Here is a 15,240-nt window from a genome sequence, read left to right as displayed (position 1 = left end):
TCACACTCTGAGCGTTTGCAGATTGGAAGGAGAGATTTGACGATGGAAATCTGCTTGACTTTAATTTGTGGGAACAGGTTGCAACCACAACTCAGAGGCATTACAATCCAGGGAGTCAGGGGCTCAGACGTCTGCTACTGAATGGAGGCTGGTTAGTCCGGTCGGTTCAGCAGGCAGCGTGGAGGCTGAGGGTGCACCCCTTCTTCCAAAAAAGGCTCTGAACGTGTAATGTTTGGAAGCGATTCCTGAACATTTTAGGAAAACTGAACTTCCCAGTGCGGGGTGGGCCTGCCCTTAACAAGCTGCTGTGGAGTCGGAGAGTTTAACAGCTGTTTGCCCTTGAGCTGCAACAGCAAAATTGTACAACTCTGAGGCTCATTGCTGCACTGATACTGCTGCCATACCCTCTGCAGCACAACCATGCGAAAAAGCTATTGGAAATCCAGCTCTCTATTCAAGTAGCCAATCAGGAACAAAGATCGTGAGCCCTTTTGGAGCTTTTCTGACCGCGAAACCCAAAGCACTTCTGGTACCCAGTTCCTTTCCAAGAGCAATGAGACATGGGTGTAGCACTGACACAAATAGTTCTTTCACCTTTCCATGATGGCCTACGGGCCTACAGAAATGTGCGGGATGTCTCATCGCTTTTGCAATTGTGAAGCTGTAAGCTCTACTCCCACTGTTTTGTTATCGAAAGCTTAATTTTAGTGTCAACTTAATGATAGGCATCATTGCACCAAGAGTGTGCTGCTGGAAAAGCGCAGCAGGTCAGGCAGCAGCCGAGGAGCAGGAGAATCGATGTTTCAGGCATCAGCCCTTCATCAGGAACGATCCATCATTGCATCAATATCAATATAACAGCAATTGTATCAAGTGCATTGTGACTGGATGAACTTATTTCATCATTCTGAAGATTAAACCGGAAAACGTTGAACTTATATTGAATTTGCAAACATTTATGCAATACTTTCGACAATTGAGTGAGAAATAGATGGCTTCTTTTCCCTCAGCGGTATTACACGAGATGGTTAAAGACATGGCTTGCTCCTTGTGTATTTCCAGTGGTCATCCATGTTGTTTTCTTATCTCAGAAATGGCGGGAATAACTGAAGTATCTACAGGAGTAAGGGAAGCACAAAATAGGTATCTTAAAGGCAGGGGGCCTCCATGCCTCAGTCTCAGTGTATGTGTGCGCTACCTACCTGGTTAAAAAAGTCCTGCACATTGACTGGAATTTTTACGAGGCTCCATACCAGAGAACTGGGAGGTGGGGGGCATTTTGTTTAACATCTCTGGAGTGACGTCCATTAAAAAGATTCTTTGACTGTGCCGGGAGAAATGTTAATATAAATGTTTTACCAAACTGGTTAATTGCTTCTCTTTTGTATGACTATCCAGTGTGAGATCGATGTTCACCACTTTTGTTTTGTTCAAAATGAAATCAAAATAACCTGTTTAACATAAACCAAACTAATTCCTAAAGCATGTGGCAATCTCTGGTTAACACCTGAACTACAACTCAGATGTTAAAACTTTATCTCCTCAATCACCCACAGACAGACATAGAACAAATACAGAGGAGTTCAGCCTCTTTGGCCCCAGATGTTGCGCCAACCTGTGAAACCCATTCTCACGCAACATAAAACTAAAAGTCTCTGCTGACGAGCAAAAGGGAAATTAACAACTCTGTGGACCAAGGGTCTGGAAACATAGGATAAGATGTGATGATTCCTCATATCTGACGAACGTGCCACTGATAAAGATGAATTCCTGACAGCAGTGAATTGATGATAGCTGTGCAGTTCTGATTACAACCACCTCGGGAATTGGTCATATTCCACCTCTTCTGGTCTTCCTGAGTTGACAGAAAACTGGAACTCGGAAGCTCAGTCAAGTTCTCAAGAACGTCAAGGGATGCAAGGATTTCAGAAGAGGGTCTTGCAGCCTCATGAATACCTTCTTCATGGACGTAGGTCTGTAAAACAGAATTCTAGTCCCAAAAGGATTGCTTGGCAAACATAGAGGTTCCTTAGTCTTTTCAAGGCCTGTATTTCCAGTATTTATGACATTAAACTCCATTTTTTATCTCCTTGAAGGCATAGCTTGGCTGCTTTCTCGATAGTCCCTTGATTTACAATAAGATAAATTACAGCACACATGAAATTGTTAACTTCATTTCTTAGAAATTACATAGCAAAATCACTGTAGGAGTAGTCACCATGGTTTTGTGAGTGGGAGATCATGCATCACAAATTTGTTAGAGTCCTTTGATGAAGTGACCAGGAAGGTTGACAAGGGCAGAGTTGTAGACTTGGTCCATTTGGATTTCAGCAAAGCCTTTGAGAAGGTTCCACATGGTAGGCTGCTCTGGATGGTTAGATCGCATGGAATCCTGGATGAGCTGGCAAAGTGGATACACAATTGGCTTGATGGTAGGAAGCAGAAGGTAGTGGTGGAAGGATATTTATCGGACTGAAGGCCTGTAACTCATGGAGTATCTCAGGGGTCAGTGCTGGGCCCATTGCTGTTTGCTATCGATATCAATGAGAATGTGCAAGGCATGATGCATAGGTTGGCTGATGACACTAAAATAGGAGATATTATGAGCAGTGAGGCAGGTTCTCAGAAATTGCTGAAGGACCTTGATCAGCTGGGGAAGTGTGCCAAGAAATGGCAAATGGAGTTTAATGTAGATAAGTGTGAGGTCTTGCATTTTGGAAAGTCAAATCAAGGTAGGGGTTTCATGGTGAATGGTGGGACCTTAAGGAGTGTAGTGGAACAGAGGGACCTTGGAGTTCAGGTGCACGGTTCTCTGAAAGTGGAGTCACAGGTAGACAGGGCAGTGAAGGAGGTTTTGGCAAACTGGCCTTCATCGGTCAGTGTACTGAATATAGAAGCTGGGAAGTTATGTTGCAGTTGTACAGGATGTTGGTGAGGCCGCACTTGGAGTATTGTGCCCAGTTTTGGTCATCGTGTTATAGAAAGGTGTTCTTAAACTGGAAAACGTGCAGAAGAAATTTACAAGAATGTTGCCAAGACTTTGAATCAGATAAATGCGAGGTGCTGCATTTTGGGAAAGCAAATCTTAGCAGGACTTATACACTTAATGGTAAGGTCCTAGGGAGTGTTGCTGAACAAAGAGACCTTGGAGTGCAGGTTCATAGCTCCTTGAAAGTGGAGTCGCAGGTAGATAGGATAATGAAGAAGGCGTTTGGTATACTTTCTTTTATTGGTCAGAGTATTGAGTACAGGAGTTGGGAGGTCATGTTGCAGCTGTACAGGACATTGGTTAGGCCACTGTTGGAATATTGCATGCAATTCTGGTCTCCTTCCTATCAGAAAGATGTTGTGAAACTTGAAAGTGTTCAGAAAAGATTTACAAGGATGTTGCCAGGGTTGGAGGATTTGAGCTATCGGGAGAGGCTGAACAGGCTGGGGCTGTTTTCCCTGGAGCATCGGAGACTGCGGGGTGACCTTATAGAGGTTTACAAAATTATGAGTGGCATGAATAGGATAAATAGACAAAGTCTTTTCCCTGGGATCAGGGAGTCCAGAACTAGAGGGCATAGGTTTAGGGTGAGAGGGGAAAGATATAAAAGAGAACTAAGGGGCAACTTTTTCACGCAGAGGGTGGTACGTGGATGGAATGAGCTGCCAGAGGAAGTGATGGAGACTGGTACAATTACAACATTTAAAAGACATTTGGATTGGGTATATGAATAAGAAGGGTTTGGAGGGATATGGACTGGGTGCTGGCAGGTGGGACTAGATTGGGTTGGGGCATTTGGTTGGCATGGATGGGTTGGACCAAAGGGTCTGTTCCCATGCTGTACATCTCTATGACTCTATGGTGTGAATTATAGGGAGAGGTTGGACAAGCTGGGATGTTTTTCTTTAGAGTGTAGAAGACCGAGAGGGTCCTTATAGAAGTATATAAGACCATGAGAGGCATGGACAGGGTGAATGCACTCAGTCTTTTTCCCAAGGTCGGGGAAACAAGGGCTATAGGGCATCAGTTTAAGGTCAGAGGGGAATGAATAAAAGGGAACCTGAGGGGCAACATTTTTACACAGAGGGTGGTACGCAGATGGAATGAGCTGCCAGTGGAAGTGGTTGAGATGGGTACATTAACAATATTTAAAAGGCATTTGGACAAATCATGGATAGGAAAGGGTTAGAAGGATATGTGTCAAGTGCAGGGAAATGAGGTTAGCGTGGGTGGACATATTAGTGAGCATGAACCAGTTTGGGTCAAAGGGCCTCACTCCGTGCTGTAGAACTCCATGACTCTATGACTCTTTTCAATTCAAAGAATGTCCAAATAGTTCCAAATCTTCCAGTTTTTCTTTCCAGAGAGACTTTAAAGAAAGATATACATTCCTAACAAGATCAACATACAAATATCAGCAAAAGTGAGGACTGCAGATGCTGGAAACCATAGTTTAGATTAGAGTGGTGCTGGAAAAGCACAGCAGGTCAGGCAGCATCCGAGGAGCAGGAAAATCAACGTTTCAGGCAAAAGCCCAGCCTCCATGGTGGAGAGATATGCTAAGTGCCCAGATTTGTCATATGACCAGAGGGCTCTCTGCACTGTAGCACTCATGGCACAGGCTGTGTCTGGACTTTTCTTTATTCTGTACAGATTAATTTATCTGTAAATAACTCCATCAGTACATAGAATTCACATACTTATGGAAATAGTGCAGAGAAAGTTTATCAGGTCTGGAGAGTTTCAATCATGCAGAGAGGTTGGATAAACTTTGATTATTTTTACTGAAGAGGAGGAAGCTGAGGGGTGACCTGATAGAGACCTGCAAAATTATGAGAGGCTTGGTTAGGATGGATAGTCAGCGGCTTTTTTCCCCAGGGTGGAAAGGTCAACTACAAGAGGTCACAGATTCAAGGTGAGACGGGGAAGGTTCAGGAGTGAACTGCGGGGAAAACGTTTCACACAGAGGGTGGTGGGTGCCTGGAACACACTGCCAGTGGAGATGGTGGAAGCAAGCATGTTAGCAACGTTTGAGGCATATCTTGATAGACACATGAACGGGAGGTGGGCGATACGTAATGGGCCTAAATAAGGATTCGGAATCAGTACAGGCCTGGCGGGTCGAAGAGCCTGAATTGAGAAGGAATTTCTTCACCCAGAGGGTCGTGAATCTATGGACATCTAAGCCCAGTGAAGTAGTTGAGACTTCCTCAGTAAATGTTTTTAAAGCTAACATAGAAACGTTTTTGAACAATAAGGGAATTAAGGATTATGGTGAGAGGGTGAGGCCATGAAAAGGTCAGCGACGATCTTACTGAATGGTGAAGCAGGCCCAAAGGACCAGATGGCCTACTCTCACTGCTATCTCTTATGCTCTTATTATCTTATGCATAATATTGTATTCATGTATACTACATTTGGTAACATAGGAATATTATTTCATGTTGGGTATTATTTTTCTTCAGAAACAGACGTTCCCCACAATACAGAATGCAGAAGGAAGTAAGCACATGGATTTTTTGAGAGCGCGATAGTCATTTCTATAGCCCTCATGGGGATATAACTCCCGTTTCCCCAACCCTACCTGTAAGACAAAGGTAGGCCATATTCTTTTGAACTTCTTTTGTAGAATTATCTTCCATCACCCTTTCAGGCAGTGCACCTCCGATCATAAACATTTACTCTAAGAAAAACACAATCAACTCATCTCCACTCTGTGTTTTGTGATAAATTATTCTGACTCTGGTGTCCTCTGGTTGTCGACACTGGTGTCAGTGAAAACAATTTCTCCTCAGTTCTTCTCCCAAAATACTTCACAATCTTGAACCTCTTTATTAAATCTCCCTGTAACCTTCTCGGTGATAAGGAGAATGGCCTTCAGCTTCTCCAGTGATTCCAAAGACTCGAGGGCCCTGTCTCTGGTTTTGATTTTATAAGTTTCCCCTTCTGTACCCTCTCCAAGGCCTTACCCTCCTACTTAAAGTGCAGTGACAAGAATTTGATACAGTATTCCAGCTGGCCAGTATTTAATCTTGGTTCAGTATAACTTCCCTTCCCTCAGAATCTGTTTAAAATTGGATCGCATAGACTCTTTGACAACATCTGACCTTGCCCTGGCATTGTCAAAGATTTGTGGACACATACACAAACACACTTTCTTACACTGCGCTCCTTTTAAAATGGTACCATTTAGTTTAGGAACGAGAGATGGAGCAAGGTGTATGTTATATACCATGTGTCGGGGTATGTTATATACTGTGTGACTATATGTTTACGTGTGTGTTTTAATGTTGTCCCTCAGACCAGGTTTTCCATTTGTTGAGGTTGTGTCTAACCTGTGACCTGGCTTCATTTTTCTGCTTTTTCCCCATTTCCGTTCATACATTCAGAAACAGAAGCCATCTCTGCTTAAACCGTCAAATTGTTACAGCATCCGGTGACACCTACCAAAGCAAGTTTGAAGCTCTTATTACCTTTTAGATGAAAAAGGATTTCCTAATTGCATTCTTGATAAATGGAGATCTCATTTTATTGGAAGGTGAATCTGATCCTTGATGTCACAACCTGCAAAAATCATTTCTCTCGATCTACCTGTTCCTTCAAATCTTCAATACTTGATTATATTACCTAGAGCCAACAAATCTCGATCAAGTATAATCCTAGTTTATGTGATATCTTTCCTGGCAATTTAACCCTTGGAATCTGGATATCATTCCAATACATCTGCACTGTACTCTTTCCAAAGCCAAAATATTCTTCCTAACGTGTGGTGCCCAGAGCTGGCATCTATCAAAAGTTCCCTGACAGAGCTGATTTGTATTATACTCCAATCGATATAAAAACTCAGTTTATTCTGCTTCTCCTTATTCCTCCATTGAAAATGCATCTCTTCACACTTCTCAGTGTTCTCTGCATCCATCTATTTTACTAATCTTCCTCGGTTTTCCTGAAGTCTGTTGCTATCCTTTTCACTGTCACGTTTTCACCGACGTGAGTGTCGATAGCCAGAGGACACCAGAGTCAGAATAATTTATCACGAAACACAGAGCGGAGATGAGTTGACTGTTTTTCTTACAGCAAATGCTTATGATCAGAGCTGCACTGCCTGAAAGGGTGATGGAAGCTAATTCTCCAAAAAAAGCATAACTTATTTCTGAGTTTCTTTACAACTGCAAACTTTGAGCTGATGTATATTACCTCAGGTTTAATGTATATCAGAATAGAAGTGACTTTACCTCAACAACCACACCAGCAGCAGCAGAAGTGAACTCTATCCTGAAGTTCACATTCATTCGACAGAGGACAGTATAGTATAGGAACAGAACCCTTCAGCCTACCATGTCTGTGCTGATGGTTCTGCACCAGACCACACCCCCTCAAAACATTTCAAGAAAGTAGTCTGGATCCTAACTTTGCTAGTTGTTTAAAACGGGGTGTGAAATGGATATTCCAGGAGGGAGGCAGCTGGTCAAACCAGTTAGTTTTAAACAAAACAGAATTTATTTGCAAGTTTACCGAATGAAACAAACAAAAGAGAATAGAGTATAGAATAAATTAACCCAACAGATTATCCCAACTTCATGATGCTGTTCCAAAACCTGCAACAATCCCCATAAACACCTCTTAACACAAAAGGTAAAGTCAACCATAGGGTCTTCCAGGAGAGATGTCAGAGAGAGAGGAGGATCAGCACAGGCCTGCTCCTTTGGGTCCAGCAGCTTTAAACCTTCCTAACTGCTTTCAGTGAACAGCCAGACTGCCAAAACACCAAACCAAACCAAACCAGAGGGAAGCTGAGCTGGGAGAACTGGCCACTCCCCTTTCACTGTACAAGGGTTTTGTTTTTAACTTGAAAGCTTTTTCCTGAGGCAGTATCCGTTAGCTATTATCAAACTGACCCTAAAACCCAACCAAGCCCAGAGCTTTCAGAACCTGTGTTTTTACGACCCCCTGAACAAAAACAATGACAACATCACCTTTTTAAAGCAGCGGAATCATCACACGATCATGATGCAATTCTAAACTAACCCCATCTGCCATACAAGGTCTGTATCTCTCAATACCCTGCCTGTTTATGAATCTGTCTAAATGCCTCTTAAACGTTGCTATCATATCTGCTTCTAGCACCTCCCCTGGCAACACGTTCCAGGCACCAACAATAAAAATATTTGCCTTGCATATCTCTTTTAAAATTTCCCTCACACTTTAAACCTACACTCCCTTGCATTTAACATTTCCATCCTGGGAAAGAGATTCCAACTATCTGCCCTATCCGTGCCTCCCATCATTTTATACACTTTATCATGTTGCCCCCTCATCCTCCAACACCCTGGGTTGAGGGAGTCCAGAACTAGACGGCATAGGTTTAGGGTGAGAAGGGGAAAATTTAAAAGGGACCTATGGGGCAACTTTTTCACACAGAGAGTGGTGCGTGTATGGAATGAGCTGCCAGAGGAAGTGGTGGAGGCTGGTACAATCACAGCATTTAAAAGGTATCTGGATGGGTATATGAATAGGAAGGGTTTAGAGGGATATGGGCCAGGTGCTGGAAAATGGGACTGGATTAGGTTGGGATATCTGGTCAGCATGGACAGGTTGGACTGAAGGGCCTGTTTTCATGCTGTACATCTCTATGACTCTACAACAGCCTAGTGAAAACAATCCAAGTTTATTCCTTCAAGCTAATGCACTATAATCCAGGCAACATCCTCTTTTGACCTTCTCCAAAGCCACCACACCCTTCCTATAGGTCAGCGACCAGAACTGAACACAATACTCCAAGTGTGGCCCGACCAAAGCCTTATCCATCTGCAATATGACTTGCCAATTTTTATACTCAATGCCCCACCAGTCTTGCATCACGCACATACACTACACTCAGCCTAGACATACTGAACAGTTTTCAATCCTGTGAGGAATCACATTTACATGCACACAAATACTCACACCTGTGTATTGGTTCATAACCATGACACAAGTTACATGTGGTACCTGAGTCTGATGAAACCTCACTGCACTGAGCTCTGAAGAAAGCTGAGAAATGTAACAAACTAAATGTTTTACTTGGTGGACAAGCTCCCCGAAGACTTCCTGGACATAATCTAACTTATTAGGAGAAAGTGAGGACCATACTTGAATGAATCAATGATAGGGATTTTCACCCTCTCACTGGCACATGGATGAGCAATGTTTAATGGGTGGCATGGCAGTTCAGTGGGCAGCGCTGCTGCCTCACAGTGCCAGGATTCACTTCAACATTTGGGTGACAGTCTATGTGGCGTTAGTACATTCTCCCTGTGTCTGCATGATTTGGTTTCCTCCCGCTGTCCAAAGACGTGCAGGTTAGGTGGATTGGCCATGCTAAATTGCCCACAGTATCCAGGTATGTGCAGGCTAGGTGGTTTAGGAGGGTGATTGGGTGGGATGCTCTTCAGAAGGTTGGTGTGGACTGGATGGGCTGAACGGCCTACCTCCACACTGTCGGGATCCTGTGATTTTTAATGTCCGTGTGAAATCATATCTCTGAAAGCTGGTTTCAAATTTCCAGCCTGTCTCCTCCAGTTTTACCATTCTGAGCAAGACAAACTGACTGGTTCTATTGCACAGAATCCAGTTCCTTTAGAATTCTTTGGAATAGTAACCATTGTCATTTCTATCCTTCCTTTTCTCAATGAGGACATGCCCAGCTTAAACAATCACTCCTCACAGCCCAATCCTTCCAACCCGTTAATCAATGTGCTCTCTCAAGCCTGTGTCCTTCCAGCAGGTGAAATATCCTTCCGCACTGTGGGAATTAGAACGAGATTGCATAGGTGTGAACAAGTCAGCTGGGAATACTGATGGAACACTCCTCAGTTACCTGAATAAGTGAGGCTCCAAAAATACTCAGGATGTTGAACACCACTCAGGAAGTTGAATTTGGATAAATGTGAGGTAATGTATTTTGGTAATACACATAAGAGTAGGAGTTATACAGTTAATGGTAGGGCTCTGAGTAGTGTTGGCTTTTGTCCGAAACATCGACTCGATAGCTCCTCGGATACTGCCTGAGCTGCTGTGCTTTTCCAACGCCAGACTCTTGGACTCTGGGTAGTGTTGTTGAGCAGAGAGACCTAGGGGTTCAGGTACACAATTCTTTGAAGTTTGCATCACAGGGTGGTTAAGAAGGCATTTATCGCACTTGCCATCATTGCTCAGACCTTTGAGTATAGGAAATATAAACCAAATGAACTGCCGATGCTGCAGATCAGAAACAAAACCAGAAGTTGTTGGAAAAACTCAGCAGGCCTGGCAGCATCTGTGAAGAGAAATTGTTAACGTTTCGGGTTAGGTGACTTTGAATTCTCCTCACAGATGGTGCCAGGACCTGCTGAGCTTTCCCAGCAATTTGTGTTCTTATTGTCTTTTAGTATAGGACGCTGAGGTTGTACAGAAGATTGGTGAGGTCAGTTCTGGAGAACTGAGTTCAGCCCTGACTGCCCTGTTATAGGAAGGATATTATTAAGCTGGAGAGGGTCCAGAAAAGATTTACCAGGATGTTGCTGTGAACGGAGAATTTCAGCTATAAAATTAGACTGGAAAGATTGGGAGCTTGGGGGGGTGACCTTACTGAGGTTTATAAAATCATAAGAGGCATAGATAAGGTGGATGACATGGGTCTTGTCCCTTGGGTGGGGGTGTTCAAAACTCAGGGGCATGTTTTTAAGGCGAGAGGAGAAAGAAGAAGAGGGGCAACGTTTTTACACAGAGAGTGGTTCGTGTGCGGAATGAGCTGCCAGAGAAAGTGTTGGATGCAGGTACAGTAACAATGTTTAAAAAACATTTATATAAGGTCATGAAAAGGGAAAGGTTTGGAAGGATATGGGCCAGGAGCAGGCAAGTGGGACAGTTTTGGTTTGGAAACATGGCCAACATGACAGGTTGGACCAAAGGTTCTGTTTCCATGCTGTACGACTCTATGACAAACCAACCCGCTCAGTTGGCACCACATCCTTCAGAATCTTGTCTTCAGAATCCTTAAGGGGGAGGGTGTGCAGCCAGAAGTCATGGTGCACGTTGGCACCAATGACATAGGTAGGAAGAGGGGTGGGGAGGTCATTCAAGAGCTCAGGGAGTTAGGCTGGAAGCTAAAAGCTAGGATGGACAGAGTCGTCATCTCTGGGTTATTGCTGGTACCACGTGACAGTGAGGCAAGGAATAGGGAGAGAGTGCAGTTGAACACGTGGTTGCAAGGATGGTGTAGGAGGGAGGGCTTCAGGTATTTGGACAATTGGACTGCATTCTGGGGAAGATGGGACCTGTACAAGCAGGACAGGTTGCACCTGAACTAGAAGGGCACCAATATCCTGGGGGGTAGGTTTGCTAGCACTCTTCGGGGGGTTTTAAATTAATTTGGCAGGGGGATGGGATCCGGACTTGTAGTCCAGCAAGTAGGCTAGCTGTTTGTCAGGATGTCCAAGAATGTAGGGAGGCTGTGGAGAAGGTAGCACTGACAGGGAATACTTGCGGACACAGAGATGGGTTCAAGTGTGTATACTTCAACGCAAGGAGTATCAGAAATAAGGTGGGTGAACCTAAGGCGTAGATCTGTACCTGGGACTACGATGTTGTGGCCATCACGGAAACATGGATAGAAGAGGGACAGGAATGGTTGTTGGAGGTTCCTGGTTACAGAGGAAGGGTGGCGTTGCTAATTAGAAATGGCATAACGGCTGCAGAAAGGCAGTTCGAGGGGGATCTGCCTTTGGAGGTAGTATGGGCTGAAGTCAGAAATAGGAAAGGTGCAGTCACCTTGTTGGGTGTTTACTATAGGCCCCCCAATAGCAGCAGAGATGTGAAGAAACAGATTGGGAAACAGATTTTGGAAAGGTGCAGAAGCCACAGGGTAGTAGTCATGGGCGATTTCAACTTCCCAAATATTGATTGGAAGCTCTTTAGATCAAGTAGATTGGATGGGGCGGTGTTTGTGCAGTGTGTCCAGGAAGCTTTTTCTAACTCAGTATGTAGATCGTCCAAACAGAGGGGAGGCCATATTGGATTTGGTACTCGGTAATGAACCGGGACTAGTGATGGGCTTGTTAGTGGGTGAACATTTTGGTGATGGTGACCACAATTCTGTGACTTTCACCTTGGTTATGGAGAGAGATAGGTGCGTGCAACAGGGTAGGTTTTACAATTGGGGGAAGGGTAATTACGATGCTGTAAGACAGGATCTGAGGAGCATAAGTTGGGAGCATAGGCTGTCAGGGAAGGATGTCGTGGAAATGTGGAACTTTTTCAAGGAACAGATACGACGTGTCCTTGAATGTATGTACCTGTCAGGCAGGAAATAAATGGTCGTGTGAGGGAACCTTGGTTGACGAGGGAGGTTGAATGTCTTGGAAAGAGGAAGAAGGAGGCTTACATAAGGTTGAGGAAACAAGGTTCAGACAGAGCAGTGGAGGGATACAGGATAGCCAGAAGGGACCTGAAGAAAGAGATTAGGAGAGCTAAGAGAGGGCATGAAAAATCTTTGGCAGATAGAATCAAGGATAACCCAAAGGCATTTTATGCGTATGTGAGAAACATGAGAATGACGAGAACGAGGGTAGGTCCGATCAAGGACAGTAGTGGGAGACTGTGTATTGAGTCGGAAGAGATAGGAGAGGTCTTGAATGAGTACTTTTCTTCAGTATTTACGAATGAGAGGGACCGTATTGTTGAAGAGGAGAGTGTGAAACGGACTGGTAAGCTAGAGGAGATACTTGTTAGGAAGGAAGATGTGTTGGACATTTTGAACAACTTGAGGATAGACAAGTCCCCCAGGCCTGACGGGATATATCCTAGGATTATGTGGGAAGCAAGAGAGGAAATTGCAGTACCGTTGGCAATGATCTTTTAGTCTTCACTGTCAACGGGGGTGGTACCAGGGGACTGGAGAGTGGCGAATGTTGTTCCCCTGTTCAAAAAAGGGAATAGGGATAACCCCGGGAATTACAGGCCAGTTAGTCTTACTTCGGTGGTAGGCAAAGTAATGGAAAGCGTACTGAAGGATAGGATTTATGAGTATCTGGAAAGACACTGCTTGATTAGGGACAGCCAGCACGGATTTGTGAAGGGTAGGTCTTGCCTTACAAGTCTTATTGAATTATTTGAGGAGGTGACCAAGCATGTGGATGAGGGTAGAGCAGTGGATGTAGTATACATGGATTTTAGTAAGGCATTTGATAAGGTTCCCCATGGTAGGCTTATGCGGAAAGTCAGGAGGCATGGGATAGAGGGAAATTTGGCCAATTGGATGGAAAACTGGCTAACCGGTCGAAGTCAGAGAGTGGTGGTAGATGGTAAATATTCAGCTTGGAGCCCAGTTACAAGTGGAGTTCCGCAGGGATCAGTTCTGGGTCCTCTGCTGTTTGTAATTTTTATTAATGACTTGGAAGAGGGAGTCGAAGGGTGGGTCAGTAAATTTGCAGATGATACGAAGATTGGTGGAGTTGTGGATAGTGAGGAGGGTTGTTGTCGGCTGCAAAGGGACTTAGATATGATGCAGAGCTGGGTTGAGGAGTGGCAGATGGAGTTCAACCCTGTCAAGTGTGAGGTTGTCCATTTTGGAAAGACAAATAAGAATGCGGAATACAGGGTTAACGGTAGGGTTCTTAGTGAGGTGGAGGAGCAGAGGGATCTTGGGGTCTATGTTCATAGATCTTTGAAAGTTGCCACTCAGGTGGATAGAGCTTGTAAGAAGGCCTATGGTGTATTAGCGTTCATTAGCAGAGGGATTGAATTCAAGAGTTGTGAAGTGATGTTGCAACTGTACAGGACTTTGGTTAGGCCACATTTGGAGTACTGTGTGCAGTTCTGGTCGCCTCACTTTAGGAAAGATGTGGAAGCTTTGGAGAGGGTGCAGAGAAGATTTACCAGGATGTTGCCTGGAATGGAGAATAGGTCGTACGAGGATAGGTTGAGAGTGCTAGGCCTTTTCTCGTTGGAACGGCGAAAGATGAGGGGTGACTTGATAGAGGTTTATAAGATGATCAGAGGAATAGATAGAGTAGACAGTCAGAAACTTTCTCCCCGGGTACAACAGTGTGTTACAAGGGGACATAAATTTAAGGTGAAGGGTGGAAGGTATAGGGGAGATGTCAGGGGTGGGTTCTTTACCCAGAGAGTGGTGGGGGCATGGAATGCGCTGCCTGTGGGAGTGGCAGAGTCAGAATCATTGGCGACCTTTAAGCGGCAATTGGATAGGTACATGGATAGGTGCTTAAGCTAGGACAAATGTTCGGCACAACATCGTGGGCCGAAGGGCCTGTTCTGTGCTGTATTGTTCTATGTTCTATGTTCTATCCACTCCCTCCATCAGCCACGTAACAGTAGAGTGCACCATCTACAAGGTAGACAGCAGCAACTAGCCAAGATTCCTTTCATGACACCTTCCACCACCCACAGCTTCTGCCAACTGGAAGGACAAGGGCAGCAGATGTGAACATCCTGACTTGGAGCTTTGGGAGCATCCCTTCATTGTCACTGAGCCTACCCTCCCTAACAGCACTGTCGGCATACCTACAGCCCAAGGTGCGGAACAGTTCCAGAAAACGGTTCACCACTGACTTCACCAGGGCATTTAGAGATGGGCAACAAACACTGGCCCAGCCTGTGGCAGCCATTTTGTATGAATGGATTGAAAAGCATGTATCAATATTAAAGGCGTATCAATACCCAACTTTCGACACGTCCTGACGGCTGCTTTTATTTTGTTACTGCTGCATGACAAGGACAACTAAACACTTCCATAGTATTTACGCTTCCTCTATCTCATCTCATATATACTGGCCCAGACTGGAAGCTTGCAGAACCATACCTTGTTATAAATGCTGCCTTGCAACTAAATTCAGCAAGGCCCCGATCTTATCAGGAGAAAGTGAGGACTGCAGATGCTGGAGATCAGAGCTGAAAATGTGTTGCTGGAAAAGCGCAGCAGGTCAGGCAGCATCCAGGGAGCAGGAGAATCGACGTTTCGGGCATAAGCCCTTCTTCAGGAATGAGGAAAGTGTGTCCAGCAGGCGAAGATAGAGGGAGGAAGAGAGCTTCTTCAAGGAAGGATGAACTCAGATTTCTCCAGTTTCCTCATTTCCCCTCCCCCCCACCTTGTCTCAGTCAAATCCCTCGAACTCAGCACCGCCTTCCTAACCTGCAATCTTCTTCCTGACCTCTCCGCCCCCACCCCACTCCGGCCTATCACCCTCACCTTGACCTCCCTCCACCTATCGCAT

This window comes from Chiloscyllium plagiosum, unplaced genomic scaffold (assembly GCF_037043375.1).
Source record: "Chiloscyllium plagiosum isolate Xiang-an unplaced genomic scaffold, Cpla_swu_hap1 HiC_scaffold_12, whole genome shotgun sequence".
Classification (NCBI taxonomy): domain Eukaryota; kingdom Metazoa; phylum Chordata; class Chondrichthyes; order Orectolobiformes; family Hemiscylliidae; genus Chiloscyllium; species Chiloscyllium plagiosum.
Note: the sequence above shows the minus strand (reverse complement) of the source record.